The sequence below is a fragment of the Sciurus carolinensis genome, chromosome 8 (assembly GCF_902686445.1).
Source record: "Sciurus carolinensis chromosome 8, mSciCar1.2, whole genome shotgun sequence".
Taxonomy (NCBI): Eukaryota; Metazoa; Chordata; class Mammalia; order Rodentia; family Sciuridae; genus Sciurus; species Sciurus carolinensis.
The window spans coordinates 126,955,091-126,964,623 of record NC_062220.1 but is presented as its reverse complement, the minus strand read 5'-3'; positions in this window follow the sequence as shown (position 1 = coordinate 126,964,623).

Sequence of the window (9,533 nt, the reverse complement as noted above, 5' to 3'; positions counted from 1 at the left end):
ATGACGGGGGCTGAGGCCAGCACAGAGAGGAATCTGGCTTCTTTTCAATGCCTCACGGATGAGGGTACCGGATGATTCCGCAGAACTGGGAAGCAAGGGAGAGACTGCAGCCTGGGACAGAAGCCAGCTTTAGCTTGGCCATCCGGCTTGTTCCTCTGCACCCGCCTGGGTGGATTGGAAGTCAAGAGTGCTGCAATCTCTCTCCGGGTCAGACCTAGATAGAGTCTCTGAGGCTTTAAACAGGTTCCTTCAGCTCTTTCAACCTCAGTCTTCTCCTCAGCAAAATGGGCATCAAGATAATGCTATCTTCTTCACAGGGTTGTTGAGCTAGAGAAGACTCAGAGAATCTCAGAGGATCCTGAGTCCAGAAGCTGCATCATCCAATCCTTCCAGAGCTGAGCAGATGTGTACAGGAAGGCAGACCAGCTGGAGGGTAATAGGGAATGGTGGGGACTGCGGCAAAATGGAAGTAGCTCTGCTCTTTCCCTCCTGCTAACTGCTGCCATGCACGCATGCCTGCCTAATGTTGGCAGACTGGGTTATTCAAGGGAAGCAGAATTTCTGGATTGGAATGGGAGATTTCAGAATCTGCACATCTCTGCATGAGCGAAAAGTAATCACATCTGCGGGTCAGGCACAGCCCACGGGCCTCCTGTTTTCAAGCCTCCCGTGGCCAACCCACTTGTGGGGTGTCGGGCCTCTGCATTTTCTTGGCACTACCCTCAGCCATTTGCTTTCACGCGTCTGCGTTTGCAGAATCACCACAGCCTCTGAACTCCGGAGCGGGACTCTCTGAGTCACTGCCCTTTGCTGACCGTGCGGCCTGGGGCAACTTACTGTGCCTTTCTGGACTCAGTTTCCCAGAGGAAAACGAAACAGTTCCTACCCAGAGGATGGAACGACCCTTCCCTACCAGGTGCTGCTCTTCCCTACCAGAGCAGGCTGGTCCAGGGCTGCTCCTGAGGCAGCTTGGATGGTCACCATGCAGGGCGGGGGTCTTGGGCGGCTCTGAGCCCCATGGCAATCTGCTCTCTGGTCCCAGATGAATTTCCCTTCTCAAGATGGACATTGGACGAGATCCCTCTTCTCCCTCGGCTGCTTCCTGTTCCCATGGTCTCACCCTCCTCGGCGCCACCAGGGTCTGCCTCGGTCTCCTCTGCCCCACCTCGGTCTCTCTCCCTCTCCGCCCTCTCCCTGCTATTTCCATGATGGCGGCCTGGAGGACGCACTCCGGACACGTCCATCGCTTATCATCTCTTTGCCGAACCCCCTTGTCTCCCCAGCAGCCTCTGGGCTTTGCCTTGGAGTTGCTCTGCCTGGAAGGCCGGCTCCAGTTCTCCCACCTCAGATCGGCTGGAGCAGCACCCGCTCCAGGCAGCCCTCCCGGGTGGGCCCACAGCGCTGTGGGTTCTCTGTCCCCTCAGGCTTCCCTGACCTGGCGCTGGTGCCCTGAGCTGTCACTGTGTGCATGATTCTCCCTCAGCAGCCAGGGAGCCTTTTAATTGATCCCTCTTACCTCTGACGACAGGCACGGGGGAGACGCCCCAGAACGAACTTGTTGAGTGAGTGAATGAGGATCCCACGCTTGTTCCATGGGAGACTTTATCACCATTAAGAATACTGCAGCCAAGCACGGTGGCCCACGCCTGTCATCCCAGCGGCTTGGGAGGCTGAGGCAGGAGGATCGAAAGTTCAAAGTCAGCCTCAGCAACAGCGAGGCCCTGAGCAACTCAGAGAGACCCTGTCTCTAAATAAAATACGAAACAGGGCTGGGGAGGTGGCTCAGTGGTCGAGTGCCCCTGAGTTCAATCCCTGGTGCCAAAAGAAAAAAAAAAAAGGAAAAGAAAGACACTCGTTACCTTCCCTGGGTGTCCTGGGTCCTCCGAGATCAAAGCGGCTTTTCCAAGAGTGGGATGCAGGACTCACACTCAGAACCAGCAGAACATCCAGTGATGGAGAGGGTGCGACCTTCTGAGACCCTCAGCTCCGGGGGAGCAGCTACCACGGGGAGAGGACCACATTGACCTTCCAGTCCCTTCTCAGGCTGCCCCCCTTGTGGTCACTAAAGGGAGAGAGATTAGCCGTTTCCTCCTGTCCATCCACAGTAGCGGGTGAAAGGACTCAGAAGGCCAGAGAGAGGGGTGAGGGCTCTAAATGAGGTGTCTCAACCCAGACTCCAGGGATGGACACGGGAGGCCTTTGAGCCTCTGGAACCTGCATGGACATTGGAGCTGTTTGCTCTGATCGTTCAGTGGTCTGTTCAATTATTCCACAGCCTGGACGCTGACGGGGCACTGGATACAGAGTCGAGCAATGTGGTGGACTTCCTACCCTCAGAGGGACTACACTCTGTAGGAGAGAGACGGATCTTCACCACCTAGACTTATAAATATGTGTCATATCCCAACCACAGAGTCGATATGGCAGGTTACACTAGCTTCCCTGGTCTGGGAGATTAGGAAAAAAATTCTCTGGGGAAGTGACGGAGTAGAGATGAGCTCAGATTAGAAGATGAGGGTGGCAGGGTCTCCCAAGCAGACAGAGCAGCAGGTGCAAAGGCCCTGTGGTAGGAGGAACCGTGGACACGGCGGGTCGCCAAAGAACGGGGGTGGGAAGTCAACCGTTTTGAGTCAGATTTCTCTAGAGGAAGAATTCTGGAAATTTCTTCAGAAAAATTCAGTACCTCTTAAGGCCGAAGAATGGTGTATTAGACCTTCCCCCTGAGCATCTCTTCTTCATGACTGACCCAGGAGTCTGGCAATGGTAACTAGGAAAAAAAAAAAGAAGTAAGATCGTGACGTGTAGATTACATGTTATCCTCCTTGAGTGTGGAAACTGAGGCTGATGGAGGTCACACGACTGGATCTGCCCTACAAACCCGTGTCTGCGTGACACCCGGGCCTGAGCGCTCTGCTGCTCTCTGAGGGCTCCGTCCCTCTGTCGCCTCCCCTCTCCTACCCCTGGGGCTCCCAGCCCATCCCCAGGAGGAGCCAGAGTTGAGGCCAGTGGGCCCCCAAGTTAGTACAGAGGACAGGCAGGGCCAGGCCCGATGGACTCCCCCGGTCTCCAGCACGTTGGGGACTCCGTGTTTTGTTGAACAAGCTCCTTCCTCTTTGGGGATCTCCATTTCTTCATCCGTAAGTGGTACTAAAACCCCACTCGTGTGATCATCTCCCTGAGATAATGTCCAGGAAGGCGAATTCCCTGATTGGAATAACAGCCACGGCCGCGGCCCGCGTGTTTGCTAAGCGGTACTGGCCACTTACCCACCTGATCGCTTTGAGCAGATGAGAAAAAATGGAAGCTCGGAGGAAGTGGCAGAAGAGAGTCAGTGCTGGGGTCCAGCCCGGATCTCAAGAGCGCTGCTCCCTGTCCCGGGATGGAGCCACCCACCAGGAGCACAAGCCCTGGCTAGCCTGGTGGAAGAGAGGTGGCGTGGTCCCCCAAGGCCACCAGCCAGCAGACAGAGCTGGAGCCCCTCTGGTTCCAGAACCCAAGCCCATCACACTCTGTCCCCTCCCGATTAGAACGCTTTACACGCACGTGGGAGCCTCCGTGGGCCTTCTGGAGCCTGTCTCCCTGAGGGGTGAAGGGACGGTGGGGATCTCAGGACACTTGTAGGCCTGAGCTAGACCAGAGAACCTCTTAGCACTCTTAGGAATCTTTTTTTCTTTTTTGGTAGCAGGGATTGAACTCAGGGGCCCTCGACTTCTGAGCCACACCCCCAGCGCTATTTTATATTTTATTTAGAGACAGGGCCTCACCGAGTGACTTAGGGCCTCAATAAGTGGCGAAGGCTGGCCTTGAACTCACAATCCTCCTGCCTCAGCCTCCTGAGCTGCTGGGCTGATAGGCGTGTGCCATTGTGCTTGGCTCTAAGTTCAAGTCTTGAAAGTTTTCTCTCCTTTTCTGTGTTCTTTGCCATTTGCAGTGTGTCTTCAAAGTTCCTTCCATTGAACGGTGCCATCTTCCTCCACTTCTTCCCCTTGGATGGGCCGTGAGACCTGCTTTCACCATGGAAGGTGGGAGAGGTGCTGTGACTTCCCAAGTCTTCCCAAGACAGTTGGAATCTGTCTGCCCATCATGATTCTGCCAGAGGGTGAGAGACACATGGCCCTAAGCCCACCATCTCAGCCCAATGGTCAGTCAACGTCCAGCTTTAAGCAAGTCCATTCTAGATCACCTGTTGGCATGAGTGAGCCCAGGTTCGGCTCAGCCCAGCCCCACTAGATCTGTCTAACCCACCCACCCACTTGAAAGCAATAAAAAAAACTTATGATGTGAAACCACTGAGCTCTAGGGATGTTTGTTCTGCAGCAAGAGCTAACTGAGACACCTCGGTTCCCTTACTGTCAAGCTCTGTGATCTCAGGGATATCATGTCATCTCACCAAGTCTCCGTCTCCCCAGGTGGAGATGATAAGAACAGCCAATTCCCAGACACTTTGCAAAGACTAAACAAGAGCCTGCCTTCAAGGAGAACAGCAGGGTCCTGGGTGCCGTGCTGATTTGTCACTTCCGAAGTCCCCTCGGTCCACCCAGGGGTGAGCAAATGCGTTACTCTGTCACCGGTTCAAGAAGGCCTGCCATCCAACGGCCAGCAGGCTAATAGATCCTGCAGACCCAAACTGAAAGCCAGAGGTGTCTCTGGACTCTTGATCTCCTGGCCCGTGGGCCGCGCGGGCCAGGGACGCTGCCAGAGCAGGGGGCCCGACGCAGGCTGGGTTCAGCCGTGCAGTGAGCTCTGCTTGCCAGAGCTTGCATGTTTACATACATCCCATAATTACCATCTGCACAGCCAGCGGCATTTGTTGCAAATGGGCCGTTTCCATCTGTTGAAGCAATTTCCTCAGAGGAATTTGCATTGATCACTTTTTTATGCAAAGCTTTTGTATAGATCATTTTCCCCCCAATGGTTTTTAATAGGTCTAAATATCGAGGGGCAGGGAGGGGCCTCCGAGGGAAGGAGGCCAGGGATGGAGGAGAGTCCTGGTGGGGGGCGCACCTGGGGAGCCTCTGCACCCCTCAACACAACTCCATCTGTATTTCTCATCGGCAGCCACCTAGACCCACCACCGCGGAGGACTCCAGACTACGCCATGCCATTTCAAATATTTATTGTTTGTCTTTATACTTCAGCTAGTAGCTCGTGGTTAATGGGGAGGCCTCGAGATGCGGGGGGGGGGGCAGGGAATGGGGCGTGGTAATTAGCCAAGCAACTGGTGACTCTGGTGCAGAGCCTCGTACCTGAGAGGACCAGATGGACGATTTTGCATATTTTTGACAGCTGTAATGAACGGGGCAGCCCCGTATTGATTAAATGTCTGGGAAATTAGTACAACCCTCTGGAGTTTCATTATTTACAATTTCTGCTCAAATTCTCAGCAAAGTTTACATAAGCAAAAGTCAGCAGGAAGAGAAGCGGGGAAAGAGGAGACAGTTGAATAAGATGATAAATGCTTTAGAGGGACCCCAGCCAGCCAGATGCAGAACAGGGAGCAGACCATGGCTTTGACATTGGGCTTCCGAAGGGTCACAACCGTGATGGATTCATTTCTGCTTCCCCAGAGTCTAGCACGGTGCCTGGCACAGGGTAGGCATTCAGGACGTGACTAATCTTGGACAGCATTTGACAAGAAATCTAAATCTAGGTCCTGGGCTCGTGTCAAAGTTTGGACCTCAACAGACCAGGAGACCACGCCCTTAGAGCAGAGGAAGTCCTGCCCTTGACGTAGAACTTGAAATTGTCATGAACAACAACGAAAATGTCTACCTGCCACTCCTGGCCCTTCCAAAGCCTCCCATTGACATTCTTGGAACTTCCTTCATGGTACTGAGTGGCGCAGGGTCATCCCCCAAGTAAAATGAGGCTCTCTCCACAAGCCCCACAAAACATTGAGTTTCTCCGCAAAACATCCGCATCCAGATCACCCAGGAAGGTTGTTACAGACGGAGATACTTGCGTTTATTCTCCAAGAATCGATAGAAATGAGGTCCTGAAGCAGTTCTGAAGGCTGAAGTTGGAGGATCACAATGGACTGAGAGTCCTGGATTTGAACCCTCATCCCGTGACCTTGCAGAGCATGACACAATGCCCTTGGAGTGTGGGTGTCTGTCTCCTCATCCACAGCTGGGTAACTTGGTTCACCTCTAAGAAGCTCGCTTTGAAGGATTCAGTGAGATGATGGATGGGACGGTCAAGCAGAGTAAGCATTCTGTAAATGCCACCAAGGACTGTTGCCATTGGAGAGATTACAGGAGGGGAAGGCTTTGGAGCTGTCCATGGTACTGCCCTGGGCTTTGGTCCTTGACTCATGACCTCTGCATTCAGTAAGTCACGTTCTGTCTTTCCACTGGGGTCTGATCATCTTACATGACCCCAAATTAGGAAGAAGACCCTCCAAGACCCAAAATGTACCCAGACTTCTCTCAGACTCTTTCAGAGGTCTCTTCTACTCCAGAGCCCCCCGTTCTGATCGCCTTCACCTAACACACCCTGGTTCCAGTTCAGATCCTTTGGGTGCCATGGAATCTCAGCATCTCCAACGTCGGAAGACAGACAAGAATGTGGAAGGGGAGGACCTCTCCGGCAATGCTGCTCACAGAGGTTAGCAGCCTGGACGAGCTACTCAGCCGTGAGTGCACAGAAGACAAGAGGGATAGACAGGTTGACAGATGAGGGACATGAGGATGATGAAGATGGCAACAGGGTGATGGAGACAGGAGGGCAAATGGTGTGGCTCCACTTGCCACGGGCTCACCGAGATTCACTCGTCTGGATTAGTGGATCTTGAAGACATCGTTTCTATGAGATCCTAGTTCATTAACTGGATGAAGAGATAGGTGGTGGGTGAATGGGTGGGTGGATAGGTGGATTGGTGGGTGGATGGATGGGTGGGTGGATGGATGGGTAGGTGGATGGGTGGATGGATGGGTGGGTGGGTGGATGGATGGATGGGTAGGTGGATGGATGGGTAGGTGGATGGGTGGATGGATGGGTGGGTGGGTGGATGGATGGATGGGTAGGTGGATGGATGGGTAGGTGGATGGGTGGATGGATGTGTGGGTAGGTGGATGGATGGATGGGTAGGTGGATGGATGGGTAGGTGGATGGGTGGATGGATGTGTGGGTAGGTGGATGGATGGATGGGTAGGTGGATGGATGGGTAGGTGGATGGGTGGATGGATGGGTGGGTGGGTGGTTGGATGGGTGAATGAATTTGTGGGTAGGTGGATGGATGGATGGATGGGTGGGTGGGTGGATGGATGGGTAGGTGGATGGGTGGATGGATGGGTGGGTGGGTGGATGGATGGATGGGTAGGTGGATGGATGGGTAGGTGGATGGGTGGATGGATGGGTGGGTGGGTGGATGGATGGATGGGTAGGTGGATGGATGGGTAGGTGGATGGGTGGATGAATGTGTGGGTGGGTGGATGGATGGATGGGTAGGTGGATGGATGGGTGGATGGATGGGTGGGTGGATGGATGGGTAGGTGGATGGATGGGTGGATGGATGGGTGGGTGGATGGATGGGTGAATGAATTTGTTGGTAGGTGGATGGATGGATGGGTAGGTGGATGGATGGATGGGTAGGTGGATGGGTGGATGGATGGGTGGGTGGGTGGTTGGATGGGTGAATGAATGTGTGGGTAGGTGGATGGATGGATGGATGGGTGGGTGGGTGGATGGATGGGTAGGTGGATGGGTGGATGGATGGGTGGATGGATGGGTGGATGGGTGCATGGATGGATGGATGGATGGGTGGGTGGGTGGATGGATGGGTGGGTGGATGGATGGGTGGATGGGTGGTTGGATAGGTGGATGGATGGATGGGTGGGGGATGGGGTGGGTGGATGGATGGGTGGGTGGATGGATGGGTGGATGGGTGGTTGGATAGGTGGATGGATGGATGGGTGGGTGGTTGGATGGGTGAATGAATGTGTGGGTCGGTGGATGGGTGGTTGGATGGGTGAATGGATGAATGGGTGGTGGATGGATGAATGGATGGATGAATGGGTGGGTGGGTGGATGGACAGATGGGTGGACGGATGAATGGATCAATCAACAGAAGAAAGGAAAGAAGGAAAAAAGGAAGGGAAATGAAGGAAGGAAGGAAGGAAGGAAGGAAGGAAGGAAGGAAGGAAGGAAGGGAGGGAGGGGAAGGAAGGAAGGGAAGGAGGGAGCAGAAGGAAGGAAGGACAGACTAAAGAGAGGAGAGAAAAAAGAAAATAAGATGCAAAAGTGAGGAAAAGGAAGATAATGAGGACTAGAGAAAGAAACCAAAAGAAAAGAAAAGTAGGGAAGGAAAAAGATCATAATTTCTATTATGCTGTAAACACTCATCAAGCAAGACTAAGAGGAAATGAGGTAAATTCACCCAGCGCATCATGGAATATTACTGTACTTCATTACTTTCCCTCCAATTAGGTCAAAAGCCTATTCTATTAACAGCCACCCTTGCAGATCCAGACAAAATTAACTCCTGGTGCCTCATCCCAGCAGCAGAGCAATTGATTCTCCCCCATAATCCGCTGATTTCATTAGCAATACATTTATTTGGTACATGCGTTTGGCCAGGCTGCAGAAGTGAAACGCCCCGCAAGGTACGGGCTTGGCGGAGGCTTTGGAATATTAACCAAATCGCTATTACCGCCATGGCAGTTCTTAAAGATCATATGTAAATCAAATGTCAGGGGAGAAAATTGTAGCGAGGGCTGTCAGGAAACAATTTAGTGGTGGTTAAAGGCACAGCTCATGGCTGGGCGGATTGTGAACTTTGCAAATGGAAAACCAAGCTGGCTTCCACGGTGGGAACTGATGAGACCTGAAGAGAGGAGGGTGGGCAGCCTGGGAGAAAGCTGAATGTTTGCACTCGGAGAAAATTAAAAACAAACAAACAAACATACATTCACTTGTAAATATTCACCGCCAGCTGCTGTGGCGAGTTCCCACTGAAAGGGAATTTGGCCTGTTGAAGAATTTCACTCACATTTCTGCCCTGCTCATCTAGAAGGATTTAATCACATGGAAAAAGCAGTTGTTTTCAAAAGGTAGTGTGGAATTTGGATTCCCAGGTTTCCAGCGCTGGTCCCAGAAATGGTTTCCACATTGCAAAGCAGATATAATTATTCGAATATCATATGTCCCCAGAATGCATGACTCACGGCCTCTGATTCCACAGGGGACTCTATCTTTGTGAGTTGGCTGCGTGTGTCTGTGTGCGTGTGTACCTGTGCAGGTGTGTAATGATTCTCTAGGTATCTCAAGCAGGAAGGGTTTTAATACAGGGAATTCCACACTTCCTTGATTGTTGCAGACGCTGACCCTGAAGTTCAGGAAAGCTTCCAGGAAATAGAGAATCACTGAAATCACAAGGAGTAGCTGCGGAGAATGTTGGTGGTGCGCATGCTGGAAGCAGACGATTCCTAAAAATTAACAGAAGCCACCTACAGAACCCAGGTTTCCCTTCCGACTACCCCAGGCACCTGCCTATGGGACCTGCGGGGAGCACGATTTCTCCATCTTTCAAATCT